The 20,218-nt window shown below is 35.4% G+C and overlaps 1 protein-coding gene across 2 annotated transcripts in view; it reads right to left on the bottom strand.

Annotated features, from left to right (window-relative positions):
* Window positions 1–20,218, bottom strand: part of LOC130664264 (Krueppel-like factor 3) — a 213,761-nt gene that overhangs the window by 156,976 nt on the left and 36,567 nt on the right. The gene's annotated exons all lie outside the window — the stretch shown is intronic.

Below are 20,218 nucleotides of genomic sequence, written 5' to 3'. Positions count from 1 at the left end.
TTTATGCTACAAGAGTACATTTGTTTGTTTGCATTGAGTAGATGAGATAGAACCGAGCCGACCGCAAACCGATAATATAAATATAAACAATGCAGCAAGAATGTTGACGAAATATCGCGGGGACGCGATTGTCCGCTTAAAAGTATTAGAGTTATATTACGCTGGTGGGAGACAGCGTGAAAGACGTTCGATTCGCGTGGGAACTTTTTCAAATCGTCCATGCCAGTGCGGGTAACCCGATTTTTTCTACACCGATCGTGATGTAATTTGTGGGATGGGAAAATCGGAGATTGGGCAAACACTTTTTAGATATTGGGGAAGTACGTGATTGTCATACTTATGATTTTTTTTTTTATGAAGTAATAACACGTAAATAATAATGATGATGATGATGATGATGATGATGATGATTATTCAAGTTTATGTTTCGACTAGTGTGAGATGTAGCGTTTAATGATGAAACAAACGGTGGTCCAACCAAAGTACCTTTAGTATATCAGGGCGCGGTATTTCGGGCCAATTAAAAATAACGATTGCACCAGCCCAGAAAAGAGAGAATGCAGAGACACGACTACCAGGATCCACTGTTAGGAAGATAGCTTCAGTTGGTGTAATAATAATTTTTATTCTTTTACTAATTTTTTTTTTCTCATTAAAACCATCATGTGGATAAGAGGCCAGTGACACTACACTGCACTGGACGAGGAACAGAAGAACTCAAAAGCACACCAGAACAACGACAGAGTTAATGCTGATGGGTGATGTACTTCAAGGACACACCTGTCGTATTTACTTTGAGTATTCTTCTCGATTTGCGCTCGGTTCTTCAGTGATTACATTCCGACTTCAACGAAGTTTATTCCTCGCTCTCTATCTTTTTATAAATTTTTTTTTCTTTATACTCCTGCTTACTTTATTTTATTTAAATAAAACTTCTATGTAGAAATTATATCCCTACGTAAATTTATGTTCATTATGAAATTATGTTTAGCAATAACTAGTAATTAATAACTAATGATTTGCGGATAATTATTGAAAAATAAATACTCTGAGTAATATTAAATTATATAATTATCAACTCATCAAGACATGAAATTATAATTTTATTAATTATTTTCTCAGACACGTCCTTAGCTCCCAGTTTCATCGCAATTACTAGTATTATTATAGATAAAAAATCCTTAAATGTGTCAATAATTATTCACTTACTCTAGTACAACAGTTATCCTAGTGGAAATCGACACGAACATTGCACGCGATAAAATACTCGTCAGTATTTAAAAATGTGTATAGTATACTTATTATAAACAAATAACATAAACGTTAAATATAATGGCATGAGTTTTACCCAGTTATTTATTTTGTTCCAACGACCATTACTGTGGTATTCAGAGAGACAATTTTTATATTATGTCGAGAAGAACTCAGTGGATTAGTCACGCACTCATAAACGACTTGATGTAACATACAGCAGAGAAAAGCTGCTGAGAGTTGAGTCCTCGTGTTACGGCAGCTAAACAGTTTAGTTTCATTTGCTTTTACAGTCCACTTAAAAATTAACTAAAACAATTTGCATCCAACGTCATAATTTTTTCACTTGTTTTCTTTGTTTTACTTCACTTTGTTTAGTCTCAAGTTGGTTTCTTTTGAACTGAGCTTTGTCGTGTTAAAAGTGTTTTTTTTATCAGCTGTATATTTTTTGTTTCAAATTGCAATTTTGCTCACTCCCAGTTCCACTTTGTCGATAGAAGAGACCGCATACTTGCAGCCAGCATATAAACGCAACAATTTATCGCACTAATTTTGGGACAATGGAGCAGAATCACGATTGTATGCTGTAACAAACCCGCACACATCGACGCACATGAGCGCTAGCATGCAACGAACGAGGCTCACTCGTATCGCGCAAATTACATTGCCCCGTATGGCTGTAAAGGCAAAACAAACAAACAAACAATCGAAAACATCAGGCGTGTCATGGTCATGATAATACTGTATAGACTTTAGCAACGACACTTTGTACTTAGCAGTTAATGTTTGCACAGAAACGGCTACAGCTACAGCTAAGCAAGTACTAACACTGTAAATATATATCCCAGAGTCAAATGTGCATCCTCCTGTGGTACGGATACCAACAAAACGACCCCCTACTGTTGTATTGTGCGGGATTTGTATTTTATTTTTATCTGAAAAATTAGCATCCATGTATAATATAATGGCCTATACGAATAAGAGTGTAATCCTACGGAACTTGGTAATATATGTAATGTACTCCAAGATGCTTACACTCTTCAGAGCAATTAGGAATTTAAATTCACGTTGATCCCAATTTGGCATTAAGCGAATGCCGATCTCACATGAGAGAATCTTTGTGGTTATAAACAACTTGCTCTTTGGTTTATAGACTTGACAGTTTAAAATTCACATTTTAAAATACTTTCCCAATGTTAAGTATAAAAAAAAAAAAAAAATTCTTTAAAAGGGCATTTTTGAGAACTACCTTCGATCAACGGTTTCTGTAACCATTTTAGTGATTTATTATTTTAATACTCCTGTGAATAAATCCATGACCTTATTTATGCTCGCGGGACCGCAATTCGCGGCCGCAACTCCGCAATTTGATAAAATAAACCTCTACTCGTAATGGTGAACTCGATAACTCGAGACGTCAAAGTGGTGTCAAAGTTTCATTTACAGACTGAACATTGATACGACTTTTGAGTTTGAATTTTAGTTAATCTAGTAACTGATAATATGAACCGGATGTTTAAAATAATTTAAAATATATAATTGCTAATTATATAGACTTTAAAAATCCGAGGCTTTCAGAGAATAACTAATGATCGTATCTATGCTATATAGTATACTATATTTTATACTGTTAGTATATAGTGTACTCTACTCTACTCAACAGAGCTCTGGGAACCCACAACACGACCGTTCGACGCCCATGATCGATTTGGTCTGGCCTGGATATCCTCCGTAATTATGTTCCTTCCTCCGTGTGAATCTGCTCCAGACGGTTCCGAAGACCAGCTCTTACACACTCTGAATAAAATAATAATAATAAAAAAAAAAAATAAAAAAAAAAGAAGAAAAATTGTTTCAAACTTTTTGCTGTCGGGAATCTACTAAATGAAATCAATGAAAGGATATCATTTGTAGCCGTAGCATTTAATTCGAAACTTCATAGGCCTCGAGATCGTTATAAAGTGGCTGTAATTTATTATATTTTTTGTTGCCGCGAATAAAAAATAATAACCAATAATTTTGTTAAGTAATGCACGTGATTGTGTATGGATAAGTTGATAAAAAAATATATAAATGTTTAGGTTTCATTTATGACACCTAATTAAAGCTTGAGTGTATGGACATAAAATAACAGCAGACGGAAATGAAGGCTGGAGCTTTACTCGGACTAGTATAGACACTGGAGTAGACAACCCCCTGCTACTGTGGACTTACAGCTCAATATACTCAGACAAGTAATGGTCGCTGTTTAATACGTGTAAATATGTAGATATATAATTATATATATATATAAATATATATGTAAGGGGACTAGTGGGCAAAAAGTTTAGAAAAAAAAATGTAATCCGGATGTTATAAAGTCAAGCAATAGTTTTCTTGTGGCGCTGACTGGACAGGAGTGAGAGCGAGACGTGGAACGCGAGACCTAAGGACAGCACAGGTGACAAGCCAGGCGACTAACGAGTAGACATAGTCGACTGGAAAAAGGAGTACTGTCCTAACTAAAATATAACGTCCAGAGTAGAGCAAAGTTGGAGTAGAGTAGAGTATATAAACGCACAGTAAAACTCCGCAGGCGTGGGCGCTCGACCGATTCGAAAGTTCCGCAGTTTTATATTTATTACGGGAAACGTTGAGTCTTCGACAAAAAATCATTGTGCCAATTTAAAAAAAAATTGTTGTAAAACTAATTTAACCTTAAATCGGCAATTTTAAACTTTTTGTTCCGCCGTTGACTAAAAAATTGCTGCAATTCCATTGCTGTCAAGCTCCAATTTTTTTTAAAACTTCCAATAATGTACATATTTCATTCCCACATTGAATAAATGTTGAGAATAAAATACAAGTTTCCATAGTTTTTTAAATTTTCAAATGAATATTAAATAAAGTTAATAACATTCAGTCCATAAATGATAGATAAACAAGTAAATCAAGTTAACTAAAACTGAGATTGCAAATGGTTAAGCAGAAAAGGCTTCTCTTCTCGGTAGAAGTATGACACATCTAGCAAAGTAGCAGTCACTAACGAGCTGGTTGGTGTGCATCCAACCATCCGAAGTTACCTCCCGAGCAGCACATAATACTGAGCAGTCCCTTTTGCTACTTCTCTGTGTGTGACACACAGAGCAGTCGAGATATTCTCGACGTGACGGTCAACACCGGCTGTACACATATCTGAATCACTTCATATACATATATATTTATATGTATACCTGCTAGTGAGTAGTTTTATCCGAGCAGAGACGCTGACAACTTTGTTAGCGACGCTAGATAGAAGATAGAGCCTCGAGGTCCACGACGTGTGCCTGCATGATCATTTAATCGGTTCCGGCTCTAATTTACTATTTCTACACACAAAATCCTCATTGACATTTTCATTTTACGTAACACATTTGATAGTATGATGAGACATTTTAAATGCTGAAGCAACCGCCGCTTTAAGTTTAGAAATTATTGAGATATTTTTTTTTCCTTTCATTGTATCGAGACGTACACTTGCAGGGGAACGTACGATAAGAAACCGAATAGAGGAGACGGTAATTAACGATTCATCCGACCAACGATCATTCAATGGAGCTTTATCTGCAGATAAATATCTGAATAAGTAGAGATGAATAGACAATGGCGGGACTATTGGCTGCGACAAGTCCTAAAGGTGCCGCCGTGTGTTTTCTCAAGCTCTCACAAGTCTAGTCTAAGTGATTTTTCATAAACGGTAGTAAACAAAAGGACATTAGCTAGATATTATCATTTTAGGTATATTACTAAATATTAACGGCATTGAATTAAATCCGAGTTGCATGAATAAGTTTTAATGTTTTTTAACTTTTTTTGTTTTTTTGTTCGGATGAAAAAAAAGTTTCTGTAAACGGGAAGTGCGTAACGCATTTGAAAGTTTTAATAAACTGATCGAGGAGATAAAGGTACAAGTCGGCAGCAATTCATTGCCGATCTACTGATCTAATCGACTGTAACCAAATGAAATTTTTATTTTAAACGGACAATTAGACTAACTAATAGACTTCTAGAACCAGCAGAACTCGGTCAGCAAACTAGTGGGCGTGTAAGTGGTAAACGCCTTTGATTTATGTATATTAGATAAATAAATCTTGTTTTTTTCTAAAATAATGATAACAATCACAATAATTCAAGAAAACGATTTAAATTTTATTTCACAAGTTGATTTTCTCTGACACTTGAATATTTTATTTAAAGCTCAGTACTACGGCAGTAACAATTGCACGAAGTACTCAAAATTTACATTTATATAGTCTGTCAGTTGCTCGAGGCAAATCCTTCTGTTTACTTGCCCAGAGTCATACCGTCATGACCCAAAGGCACTTGTAATTTTAGATAACACCTCGAGGTTGTTTCCCTTTTTTTTTATTTATATACCGACATCAAACAGACGGTAATAAAATCCCGAGCACTTCCGGGAGATTTTTCTGCTGTCTTTTTTTTTTCCATGCCTATTTTTTATATTTTTTTATTTAGTAAATTTATTTGTCTCATGAGAACATAATAATTGACTGTCTTGCAGTTGTGTCATTCTTCGAGCACGTGTTACTTTAGATTACTACCAGTAATTATCATGCTTCTACTAGTATAGTAGACTAGTAGTAGTAGTATTAAAGCCCAGCATTTTTTGCATCACGTATTTTATTTAGCTAAGCTCAATAAGAAAAAAAATGACAATTCGCGCTGACCGCATAGTACGCGAAAGATTAAATTTGTTTTCTCTTTTAAAGGCACGCCTTTAGCACACATGTACACACGCATACACACACATGGAGAAGAATTCGCGCGACACACATAGCAATAAAATGGAATTCTCAGTGCACACAGGGACATCAGAATCAACAGCTAGAAAAAATATCAAACATTTCAGTATCTGAGCGACCGGCAAGGTCTCATTACCCTTACAAACTCGTGCGCTCTCAAACCGAGATCATTACCTTGAATACCACAAAGAGGGCAAAATCTTGTTAAGAAAAACGTTGAGTAAATATTTTAGTGTTGTCGTAGGTTACGCAGCATATTACAGCTCTACCTACCGACATATAATAACAATAATAAACCTATATGTTGGTTTTATTGCATTATACCTTTTACTATACATAAAACAGGGAATAAAATACAGATATAGAGTAAAAGTTTAGTTTAAAAGTGTTGGTGCGCAAGACACGAGTACATAGATCTTGTATCAGTAATAAATCGGCGGGTACTTAACCAGTAAATCGGAAGCCCTTGGAAGGGTTGGTAGCATTATGAAATATATCGGTCGTTAAACAATGACAATACAGCGGAGGACTAAACTTACGAGCAGAGCGCCGGTAAGATTATCCAGGGATTGACAAACAAGGAAATAAGCCATTACCGAGTAGGTAAGAACGCGCGTGCCTGAGGCCTACACGACTCTGCTTTGGCTGTTCACCACACTCTAGACTCTACTCTACACTCATATCAGGTTTTATAATATATAAATATATATAATATAACATAACATAAACAGAGGACTTGATACAATTGTGCGTTCACTTACATTACACTCGCACATGCCTTAATAAGCGCACCAATACTTGCAGCGATCCCGCATTATGGACGTATTGGTACCTACTGTACGCAACTCTCGTATTATATATAATATCTGAGTATGTTGTATGTATGTTCGTATGTACGTATGTATGGACACTAAGATCGCGGATCGCGGCGGCAGGTAAGGGCACTTACGCGTAATTACTCGTACAACGCGCTCGTACTCGATCCAATTACCATTTTTCGACGCTCCTGTGTTACAATCGCGAGCGGCGTTGGGAATCAGAGGAATATAAAACCAACCATGTTTTATCTATCCGCGGTTATTTTATGTTAGACTATTACGCGTTCTCAGTAATTGTTTAAAAATAAATAATATCGTTTACAACCATTGCCTTGACTATGAAATTGTCAATACAAATGTTAACATCAACCACCACCGGCATTTATTAAAAATAAATAAAAACCGCTGATTCACTTTCTTCATAACATAAAATAATGTTTTTATGCATCAGACTTATGTTAATTATCAACTCTTATTAACATTTTATGTAACTATTTAAAATATTAAAGTTATACCACTTTAATCAATGGTTTTATTATTTAAATTATTTTCCTTAGTAAGTTAAGCTGATTAATTATTTATAAAAATTTTAAAACTAATGTTACGCAAATATAAATCTAATTATAGTATATTTTAAAAATATTATGAAGAAAGTGTATGAACTCTTTCAGTTAGCACAGTGGCATTGACTCTCTAATTACGTTCTCAAGTGTACGTAATAGTGCTTACTGCCGCAGCTTCACTAAAAGTATCTCTTCATATATTTTTCTTCTTCTTTTTCGTCCTCATCTTTGTCTTGATCTTTTTGTTTTTATTTTTTTGAGCCACCCGAGCTAAAATATATATATATAATATTTAAGGCACTCAATCGAACCGAAAAACTTGGCTATTTTAACCGGATTCTCGGTTCGATGCCCGAACTGTCGAAATAACGGGTTCTCGTTAAATTTCGGTCGAGTGACTAGAAATATTTTAAATGTACAAAAAATATAAAATTCGTATATAATTCAACACAATAATTAATTACTGTAGATTAAATCTCACAGTAGTATCATTATAAATATCTTAATTCCTCGTTAAATAATTTGTATAATATAACCATCTCTGCAGAGAGGTAAAATATGTGACTATATATACTCATACATGTATATAAATTATATAATACATTATAGATCCATATAAATATATGTAGGCAGGCACTTAAACCAATACCCAATAAATAATATATTTTAAAAAACACATCACACCATTTAAATCGATATAATTGTATTTACTTACAATAAATAAATCGAGTACACCCACGTGGTGTTAGAACCCAGAGCACATTTCTCTTATACACACGTAAATACTCACACTTAATTATATACTTGACTGCCAGAACTGCCAGCTACTGCGGGCGAGGCTCGAATGAGCGATAGTTTTCTGCTTACCACCTATTCTATTCTATTATACTTTACTTGCAATAGTGTATTAGTGCAGTTAACCACCAGCACCGAGGTACTAAGCCAACTTTGCCCTACACATTATTACTCGGATGCAAATGAAATTAAATACTTTGCTTGCAAACTACTCGACACTATATATCAGTAGTCAAAGTATTTAATCGCCAAGTTGTAAATTTATCATTATTGGACTTAATCTATACGCCAATCGATTTATTAACAAATGCAATGCAACGAAATTTTTGAAACGAAAACCAGCGGATCTGTAGCCTATGCCGACTTGAGTCAAAAAGCAAATTCTAGTTTTGCCCTCAAAAGCCTCAATTCCTTTGATGTTTTATTTACCGCCCAGAAAGTAACTCTACTTTAGTACTCAAAATCCTCAACGAATGAAAAGTTATACTTCGGACTTTGAAAAATTTTAGATAAAAAAGGGAGGGGAGAAATAAGTCGAATGAGACTTTTGAGGTTCAAATGTTTAGTTCTCACACTGAAAAAAAGATTTATTTGAACCAACTAAGATTTATTTGAGCCAAAGATATCGTATATTTGGATATGGCCAAATAAATATTTAATTATGAGAAAGATATAATATATTTGAGTAGTTTAATTGCGTGAAATAACTGATTTATTTGTGGTAAAGAAATGATCCAATTGCTACAAATAAATAAGGGCTTCAAATATATGTATAGTATCGCCAAATTTGAGGTTATTTGTCACAAATTTAATATCTTTACCACAAATATATCAATTACTTACCACAAATAAATTATACATTCCGTCAAATTATAAAATTATTTGAATCAACTGTCATATTTTGTTATACCAAATATATTTATTTGTCATTAAGAAATATTTGAAAAAAAGCCACAAATAAGTTGATTTATTTGGGACAAATATTTCTTTTTTTCAGTGCAAAGTCGTAAAATTGGCCATAACTACTGCTCTGAGGACTAAACTAGGATAACTTTCTATACTGTTGTCAGTCTCCAAATTCTAAATTGATCCTCAAAAACCTCATTGAGAACTTTGAGACTTAAATCCAAATTTGTTTTTTGACTCGGAGAAGAAGCAACGAAAGAGTTGAAAAAGAAGAAAAAAGATAAAATGTTTAAGACAAATAGTTTAATAACCGAATTGGTGATGGAATTATTAAAATTTTTTGCTCCTTTTTTAAATTCATTGATTCTTTTGAATGTGAGAGATGTACAGGAAGCAATTAGTCATCGATCGCAGGACGGCGTCGAAGGCTGGGAGATATCATTCGGATCACGTATTGCAGACAGCGTGTGGTCTCGCCTTCGCGGGCAGCTTTCGGCTGAGTACCAGATCTGAGCAATAACATGACACACTTGCACATCATGTTGCATCTGTATCTCATATAGATAAAGTATTTATTCAACTGATAATAATAATAGGAAAATTTCAAGAAAAACAAGTCGCGATTTCAATAGAAGTAGATGTTTAAATTATTTATTTACCATTTACAAAGGATATAAAAATGATTTCACGACATGCTTCTAATGAATAAGAATTAAAAAATTTTTTGTCGTCATCTTAAGAGAGGGTTTTTTTAATGTTTATTATTATTTAAACATGATGGATTCTCTCACTCGAGAGAGAAGAGCTTCTGAACCGGATGCCAGATGATGGCATTTTTACCTTTTTCACGGATAACTTTTTCTTCACAACGTTAAACATGACTTCAAAGTGTATATTAATATAAAGACTGGTTTTATTGGCTGCTATTAACTGCGATTACCACGAGCGAAACGACTCGTCTTTGGAATACAAATTACGGCATCGACAAACTTACAATCAATTTCCGAAACCCGTCGACCAAACACTTATCGGACCATTTTCATCAGCTCCTTACGTACTCAATATTGCACACGTTTATTTTTTACGAAATTCGCTGACTGATACCCGCGCGTACAAATATAAATATAATACGCACGCACATAAACGGACAAAAAAAAATTCGATTCCCCGTAGAATTAAATGCTGCGAAGATCCATATACATCAAACACTTAATGTGTGAAAAAAATTAAAATTCAGTGTATCAATTTAATTCTAATTTGGTAATTTTATTATCATGACTCATGATACTCCTGACATATTATTTTTATTTCTGTGAATAAAATTAACGAATAAATTTTTGCGGATCGCATGAGTATAAGTATATTAAATGAGGTTCAATTACTATATAATTGATGGTTGTATAGTTGGGTTTTCGGGGTAATAATAAGGGGCACGAAAAAGAAGAGAAGTTGGCCGGTGGCCACATGCGATGATGAGACATGTTATGATCATCGATCGCTCCGGTCGCACTTCTGGTGCTACGTGTGTGATATTTAACTGCTCCTGTTACTGTACTACTGCACTATACATCCTATAAAATAATATCTCTCTGAGGAATCACGTACCGGCATGGAAACTGTGCCGTCCTCATCGTCGGAGTCGTCCACCGATAAATTAATATCCACGATGTAACGCCGTGTGCCGCCGGTAAGCATTAAATTGCACGGTCATTAGCTACGTATCGACATGCATAATTAGCTTTCGGAGGATTTTCTTGTACATAACCGCTTCAACATGACCAGTCTTCTGTCTTTTAACCTCTTTTCGTATTTTTTTAAAATAAAAAACGGAACAAAATTATTAAAAACCAATAATACTTATACTTTATTCGGCGGATTATTTTCTAATTGTACATACAAGTCAAAGTGAGCAGATGTTATATTGATTAACTGATAATGTTTACATGTGATAATGAATTTAAAAAGGATTTTACGTTGGTTTTAAATGTTTTAACAGGACTTCTGTCATGTTAATTCAAACGAGTTCGAGAAAGTGCTAATGAAATTAAAAGAAAAAGTCGGAGGATTGAGTATGTGCGTGTACCATAATTTGCATCGGACTACAGACGCACGTACATTGCTAAGTGTTTTAAGTGGATTGTCGTTTAAATTCCATTGAACAGCAGTAAACAAAACCGAGGATCGCTTGAGAAGTTAAGAAAACTACCAAGTTGAGTTTTATTTCACGACTTTCTTACCAAAAAACCAGATAAATTATTATCACCAGATTTAAATAAAATGGGGAAATTGTTGGCCTTTAATTCGGGGGCAAAGATACTCTTGTAAAACATGTTTTTACAATCGGCATCTTGCCGGAAATCGCGAGTTATTTGTGGAATTCGAGAGACACTGGGTTTTAATTTTAATTAATGGCATTAGAGGAAAAAATAGATAGTGGGTTTAAGGTTAATGTCCGGTACGGTAAAATTTCTGATCCGATTGTTACCGAGTGGTTTGATGCAGCCAGGACAGTTAGAAAGCGTGCTCAAGTGCTGGAGATACACAAGTTGTAATATTGACCAGTCAAACACTCGAGATCCCTATGCTGCACCTGAAATACTCTTGAGTGGAATTAATGCTGGACATGGATGAGTTTTGCTTGGGGCTTGGGAATATGTACGCACTGTTATTAAGAATATATTCTTGACGCACAGTAGGTAGTGTAGACTGTGTGTATGATAATGGCGACGGTACTCGTCAGAGTAAGACAGCCAAGACACTTCAAGGTGAAAAATAACCGGCAAGGTCGAGCCGCGGAGACTTCACCCCGGAAGTTGAGGTTAAACGTGTGTATATATACGCGTTTATTTATAACCACAACGGGATTTTTTTATTCGAGGGTTCAAGTGTGTGCACTGCGGCGATAAGGCGAATGAGAATGAAAAGAGTAGAGCGAAAATGGAGAATAAGAGGATATATGCTTGAAGAAAATAAAAACCCCGGTCGTTAAAAAACTCGGGTCACACCTACGCCTTCAGTATTCTCGTGACCGAAAGTTTCAAGGCCGCGTGGGCCGTCTGCCGATCCGGAAATGCGGGTGCCGGGCTCTGTACTTTTGCTTATCATTACCCTTACACTGCAGATTCATTGGCTGTTATAAAAATAAAAAATAGTAAATGGAATAAAAAGTATACCATGGAAATAAAAGCCGCCCGCAAGTTTCGCGTGAGATGGTAAAATAAACGCGATTCACATCACGGGTGATAAAATTGTCCGAAAGATAATAAAAGTAGAGTAAAATTTAATGATAAAAAGAAATATTCATTGGGAGTAAAAAAAAAAAATTGATTTCGGCCAAGTTGGAATTGCGTGTAAATGTATTATGTACAGTCCAGTAGCGGCATTTATTATTAGCTGAGTAGTAGTTTTATCTTTTGCGGTCATACAAATTGATTATTCGGGCGCATGAAATTGCAAGCGAAATCAAAAGTACCTGTCCGGATTAAAAGCAGCTCACTTGCAGTGGAAAAAAAAGTTGTAAGTAAATTAAAAAAAAAAATAAAAAGAGAAAGGATAAGAAAGAATTTAGCTGGACACCCGATTGGTAAACGTCTCCCTCGAGGATAATTAATTACGTGAAACGTCAATGCATCAACACTGAGTTGATTGGAGAGCACGGTAGACTGGTACACTTTATTAGGCAATCTAATGTTTTATATATTTTTTTCCTTTTATCATAATAAATGAATTTTTTACATAAAACTTTATTCAAAGCTATATAATACCAGCGGTAGTGAACGAGTCGAGTGAGTCCTTGAAATTTAAATATACATGGGTATTGACAGAGGGAAGTAATGCGGGTAAAAAAAGGCACTAATGACACAAAGGTAATTTTTAATGCTAATAGATAGTGCGTTAAAGCAGGTTTATCATGAATCACGAGTAAATAGATGGATCGGACAATAATTTATCAGTGTTGAAGAGTATAATATAGCGTATACATTATCCCTCGGTTCAATTCCATAGCTGGTGTGCCGTCTCTCTTAAGGCCGACACAGTAGTGCCAGTAGCACCATGACCCCCGAGGGAATAGCGAAAAAGAAGCCAACCGAGTGGTGGTGCACTGTCGGCATCCGCGCGCTATCGATCACCGACGACCAAAGATCTCCAATGAGAGTGGGCTGTCTTGTGTATATACATATAAATGTATGTATGTGTAAGTAGATAGCCAAGTATCGAATGGCTCAAAAGAGTAAGAGAAAGAGCCCGAGCAAATAAACAAAGACAGATTTAAAGAAAGACACAGCATAGAACAGAACGGACTCTCTGCTCTCTGAGCACTCGTATACGTGGACGACAAGTTTACGAGGCAATAAAATTAATGAAAACTACTACTGTTTATGCTGCTGCTCACTCGCTCTCTCAGTAGGTTGTTTGTTGATAAAAGACGCGGTGGAGTTGCCGGTGCTCTCATCCGGAAGCTGCCCTCGTATCCTGCAGTATTACAGATATATTGTTGTATCGGCATCACTAGCCGTAGTACCCAAGTAGTAGTGTAAGTAAATAATTGTAAAAAGTTGTGGATGCAAGCCGAGTACGATTAGTTCTCCGCTGGGGATATAACGCATTGTTGGCTCGCGTATAGCGTCCGCTAATTATCGCGCTAAACTAATTGATCTTCGATATATCGCCGGCTGCTCTCAACTCTATCTATTATTATTTTACTACATCTTTTTCTGACCTCTTTGTAACCACCACTCATTAAACTCCCACCGGTGCTTCTGGTTAAGCTCAGAGCTAACAAAAAATGATTTACGTACCAACGCCTGGTGTTCTCTCCTCAACTTTCCTTACATTATTTATTGACTTTTTTATAAAATATTTATTAACTCAACTCCTGCATTCAGTTTCATTATATTCTGATATTACTCACACTTTATAACGAACGCCAGTAAATATATAATAGCTTCTTGGTTTCAGTTTCGTATTCGGTTTTACACTCGGCAACTCTCACACCCGAGACGTGACACAGAAATCATTAACTCAACTCTGCCTTTTTCTTTTCTATTCACTTTTAATATTATCCGGCTACGAATAAAACACTTCCGAGTAGTAATCAACACGTTGATTGTTATTATATATATATATCTATATACATGATTTTATCGCGATTTGCATACATATAAAATTTCATTACGTGCGTGGTCCTCAGCCTATATAATATATATGTTAAAAAAAACAATATACTAATAATGATAATAATAAATAAATAAATAGCCTGGCATGCGTAGTCACAGTGCAGTAAAATACTTCTCGTTACAAGAAGGAAAAGGCGCGAGTTATAAAAAAGACAAAGTACACGTACATGTACCGTTACACCGCGCATGCTACTACTGAAAAGACTTTTCTTACTTCCCCTAGCCCTGTCCCCCGTCGATTCGAGTTCTATTGTAGAAATACACCGTGCTTGGTATTATTGAGCAAAAAATAATGCCTGATTTACGCTCTTAGCATTTCATTGCGTATATCGCTAAGAAAACCTCGTGCGCTGTATTAAATATGTATGTTATGTATATGTTATTTACGTATATATGTATGCATATATGTGAATACGGTGTTGACAGTAGTGTAGAGTAAAGCTGTAAATAAGTAAAGCAGTCGACGCGGTGTCGCGGACTCTACAATGAACAGAATCATAATTAAACTAATCAGCGGCACGATCAATCACATATCGCTGTCGCGCAGACAGCCGCTGAGTTATGTCCAATCTATAAATATCAAATTATACTATACATTTTATTATTTAATACTCAGATAAAAATCTCACTGCATAATAACATTAATAACGACAATTCCTGTGCTCGGTACACTCATCACAATAAATTAAATAAAATAGTGAAAAAAAATAATCACGGATTCAGACACGGACCTCGACATTATTGTAGAAAATACGATTATACCTTGTATGGTTTCGCGATTGCTCATATAAGAAATCTTTATCTCGGCGCATCACGGGCATTACTTGCGTTTAATTATAAAATCCTTCTTGTCACGATCATCAATGAGTCAATAAAATTTTTTTTTCCTCTAACTTCAGCGCGGATACGTTTCGTCTAATATTTTTCCCTATTTGCAATAACTATTCATTATTTATTGTTTATTACCATCACAGTAATAATAAATATAATAGTAATAATAATAATAATAATAATAATGGATGTTAGGTGTTACGGAAGACAAGATGAAATCAACATTAAGCGAGTAACAGCTTAAGCTTGAAGACGATCATAATCATGAAATCTCTCTTCTCATCGCGTTTCTCGTTTGCGGAAATAAATGACCATCGAATCGATCGGCCCACGCGGGATACACCTACTTGACATCAGAGCAGTTCTGCAGTGGACTAGCTTTAGACTATAGCCTCTAGACACTGGAGTAAAGATGCACACGTGATCTCAATGTAATGATCCCCAGATAGTCACGAATGCTGGAGCTCAAGCTCCCACACCCATCCCATGACTCCTATTCGCATTTATTTATTCCATCAACATCAGCATCACAAGCAAAGCTACTCCCGCGCAATTAACCATTTTCGATGTAATGAATAGACGATCGCGCGATTACAACTCCAAGTCGCGTGCGTGTCAGTCTACGAATATTTAATGCCGCATGTAAGGTAATGACCCGAGTCTAGCCTGCAGTTTGAGGTTCGTCGATTATTTTAAAATCTTAAAAGCTGGAAAAAATGAAGTGAGGTACAAGAGGTCACTGGGAAATAGCTGAGCATGAAACAAGGGTACGAATATGTATGCACACAAGATAATGAGTGTGAGCACCAGGATTCGTGTTTGATGCGAGACCTCCTCCGCGGAAGAGACTCAACAAGTAAATGACGCTGCTCTATGCCTAGAAACCATATGATAGTATCCCCAGTACAGGCGTCTTATACATATTAGTATTTAATATTTCTCTCTCTTTCTAACTTAAGCGATATTTGAAAACGTTCCGGCATTCAGGAGAATCATGGGTAGGGTCAGAGAGCCGCTCCCTCTCTGTTTATATTTCTTTACTCTTTACTCTTTACTTAGTGTGCGCATCTTCATATTATATATATATACACTCCTGTTTATACCCACGCATTTGTTACTTCCATCACTCCCATCTCTGGCACCTTAACATAATATATTTATAATCATACATTATATATATAAATATATGATCAATGATCATATTAAAGTTTATCGATCAGCATTTCCCGATTGACAAATAGCTAACTAACAATTCGACTAATTGCAGTATACAATTTAGTTTGTTAATTTTAGTTGTCACTTTTATTTGCTGAGTAATTTTCAGTAACAATATATAAGACATGTGTGGCATATTGGTCAACATTTAATTTATTTTCACGTGGATATTAATTGAGCTGAATGTGATGTAGTTAATGTGAATAACAACAACAAAAGATTGTTTATCCATCGTGGGAAGGCGTCTTATCTAGCCGAAACGAATCACTCACTTCCACTTGTATTCATTATTCTTCATCTTCTTCTTCCTTTGAGTCACTCCTTTCTCTCCCTCTCTCTCCTTCTCTCTTTCTTACTCACACCCTCGTTAACTCTTTTTAAAAATCCTTTTTCTCTCATTACCCCGGACTTCCGCAATGTCAATTACGTTTAGCATTGGCCTGCACCCTTTCGTGCCCACAGCATGGCTCTGGCTCCAGTAACAATCATTATAATTATCGATTGCTATATACTTGTATGTGTACACAATACACTAGTAACTAGATTGGCTGTTTCACCTCTCAAACACGTGTTGTTTGTTAAGTCTCAGCTCATGTACAAACAAATTTTCCTTCTCATTCTCCCTGACGAGTTGTTTGACCGCGAATTCCCATGAGAACTTATTTTCCATTCGGGATAATAATTTTCGCAATACGTCAAAAAATAAGACATTTTTAAATACGAACACAAATAAATATTAAATAAAAGTTGTTTGAGGTCGTAACAGCTCGACTGGGAAATTGAATAAAATAGCAATTAAAATGTCCTTTCGATCAGGCGATTGGCTGCTCTGTATATCGAGTTTCAATCGATAGTCGAGTTGCGTTTACGCGTCGCGTCTCTCTAAATTTAATCTTTATCTCCCTCTCTTCCTCTCTCTCTCTCTATAAATGTATGTACACATTTATATACGAAATAAAACCAAGGCTTAAACATAACATTTATATCTATATAACCATACATATATATTTATAAACATATATTATACCGTAGCTGTACCCTACCCATATCCATTTACTTTTTGATTACCGATCTATCGATCGATAGATCGTCGAACACACAGCACGCCAATGAGCGCCCACCTTACATTTATTACACTAGATATCTCTGGGTCCATGTGGGACATACTCTTGTATTTATTCTTTAGCTTTATCTCTAGCGCTTGCTTGTGCTTCAACTAGTCTAACTTTACTATGGTGCACATCAAACACGTGACGAATGTTAATTAATGCCACGAGATTTAATTAAATTTTCTTATGACCAGACGTAATCACGTAGCACCAATCGATTAGACGCAAAAAACATCTCCAGTTGATGCTGTTGCGACTATACCTTAGTTTTACACACTCTCTGTACATACAATAACATATATATATAAATATATATATGTAGAATACCATATGTACGCACAAGTACTGGAGTTTACTAGTATCGAGATATATAACCTTATCGGGGTGTTATACTTGCAATCGATCCTAGTCTTACTCACTGGTATATATATTTATTTACACTCAACCACTGGGTGTACGACTGGCTTTTATAAATACATATGCTACTTTTTTGTATGTCTACGCAGGTTACTTAGTAACCCTAAGGCTCGTATATTATTAGTAAGTTATATATTTAAATTAATTAACTTCTCTCCAAGCGAGTCAGCTATTCTGCGGTTTAGCTAAGCTACATTACACTCGACTAAGTTAACTATTAATCTGCTTGTTTATTTCATTTTTTTATCTGACTTTAAAAATATTAATCGACGATTTATTAGCTTTGTGAAAGCACTTTAGAATGTCTAAATACAGACCAAAATACGTTTATTTAAATCTTATATGAATATCCGCGAGCGCTAAGCTGACAACCCGACGTATTTAAAATTATTTAGGAGGTACTGTAATTATTATTATGAAATTAGTAAAAAAAAAAAATATCGATAATACTTTTTTTAGATAATACACTGTAAAAAGAGCGGTGTTAAAAATGGACTCATTTTAACTCCGCCCGGTGTTAAAATAAAATCACACCGGTGTAGGAGGAGTAATTCACCGGTGTTAAAAATACCGGTGTTAAATCGGGGTAACCGGTGTAAAAACGGAATAATATCGGTGTAATAGCGGAGTAATACCGGTGTAAAAGCAGGGTAAACTGCGTCCGCCGGAGAATTTTTTTTAACACCGGTACAGAATATTTACACCGGCGGCGGCGTTTTTTTTACAACGCTTTCAGTGTTAAAATTTAACACCGCCGATTTTAACACCTACACCGCTTGGACTTACCCCGGTGATTTTTTACAGTGTACCCCATGTAATAATTTTATTTTATTTTTATCAAATCGAGTTTAGGCTGCGACTTTTTTTTTCAATTATACGAGTCAATAAAATTAAGATTTGACACTCAACTGCACGTGAATGTGAACTTATATAAAATCAATTAATTAAATTATATGAATAAATTAAAATTTGCCTTAAAGCTGTTTGTCTACTTGTAAGCCGGTACAGTATGGGTTAACTGTACACTATATTATACAAATCCCAGCTCATGTTTCAGATATCATCGATCCTTAAATCCTATTAGGCGAAAATAAAGTACTCATGCTGGTAGCGTCTCACTTGATATAAATATGAGTTTTAGCCGAAGATAAATAAACATCAGCGCTGTGGGAAAAGAATCCAAAGACTCAGTATGACAGCTGGCATAGATATTTCCACTATCGACATGCGTATAAATAAAATAAAAAGTTAAATGAAATAATACCATCAATAAAATTATTATATAAATTATACGCTTATCCTTAAACGGGTTTATTAATTTTACTTTATCTATTTTCTCGGCAGATTATCTAATTTAATAAAAACTTCAATCGTCATCATCAATTACCGTATACAAGTCAATTTATACAGCATTTTAAGCTATAAATTAGTGTATAAATTTATCGAACGATAAAAATGTGGCAAGTTAATAAAAAATATCGGATTTGTTCGCTTTCTTAAACGGTTTCGCATGGACTCGAGGTAAAAAAATCTAAATAAAAAGTGCAGGTGGGAAATGAAGCAGATTGTAGTTTGTAGTACGGGCTGAGGAGTTTTTAAAAGGGGAACCAGAGAAGGAGAATAAGCGAGACGAGGTGAGTCCGAACCCACCAGCAATTATCCGGTCTAATGAGCAAACATTCCGTCTCTACCCGTAACGTTCCACCCTTTCTCTCTTGTTCTCCCAGCAAAGCAGCATTTGTGGGGCATCAGTCTCTCTTGTATTATTTTATACCCGTAAGAATACAATACCGACGGGCACTACCACCCAATAGCAGTCCGCCTCAGAGACTGATGAAGTATAGAATCGACAATCTTACAAGTCCCGATCCTTCGTTAATGAAGATTATTAAATTAGTACCTCTCACCGTGAGCCCCTTTTTTATACATAAAAACCCGCAGAGACCCAGCAATCGTGTAGGTAAAATAACTAAACTCGCAAGAGAGGATAAAGGATCCTGAGGATTGCCCTGAATCGAGATTTAATATCTCTAAGATCAAAGTGTACATGTACACATATATTTAGTAGTGACCTCACAGCAACAGCAACAACATTTATAATTACTGCTGAGAGATTTAACGGGTTATTCGTGCACGGTTTATATTCTTGTCAGGTCTATCCTCAACTTACAATCAGTGGTACCTCAACTGAACTAAACTCTACGAATTAAATTCTGGCAAGCTGTAGCCTGTATGTATATATATATATATATATATAAATGTATATATATCAGTGCGCTGTGTAATATAATACATGATATAATAAATAATACGCGGCTCATTCTCATCTGCGTCAATTAGCGGATATTATTAAAT

This window comes from Microplitis mediator, chromosome 2 (genome assembly GCF_029852145.1).
Source record: "Microplitis mediator isolate UGA2020A chromosome 2, iyMicMedi2.1, whole genome shotgun sequence".
Taxonomy (NCBI): domain Eukaryota; kingdom Metazoa; phylum Arthropoda; class Insecta; order Hymenoptera; family Braconidae; genus Microplitis; species Microplitis mediator.
The sequence above is the reverse complement of the archived record's forward strand: the minus strand, read 5'-3'. Positions and strand labels throughout refer to the sequence as shown.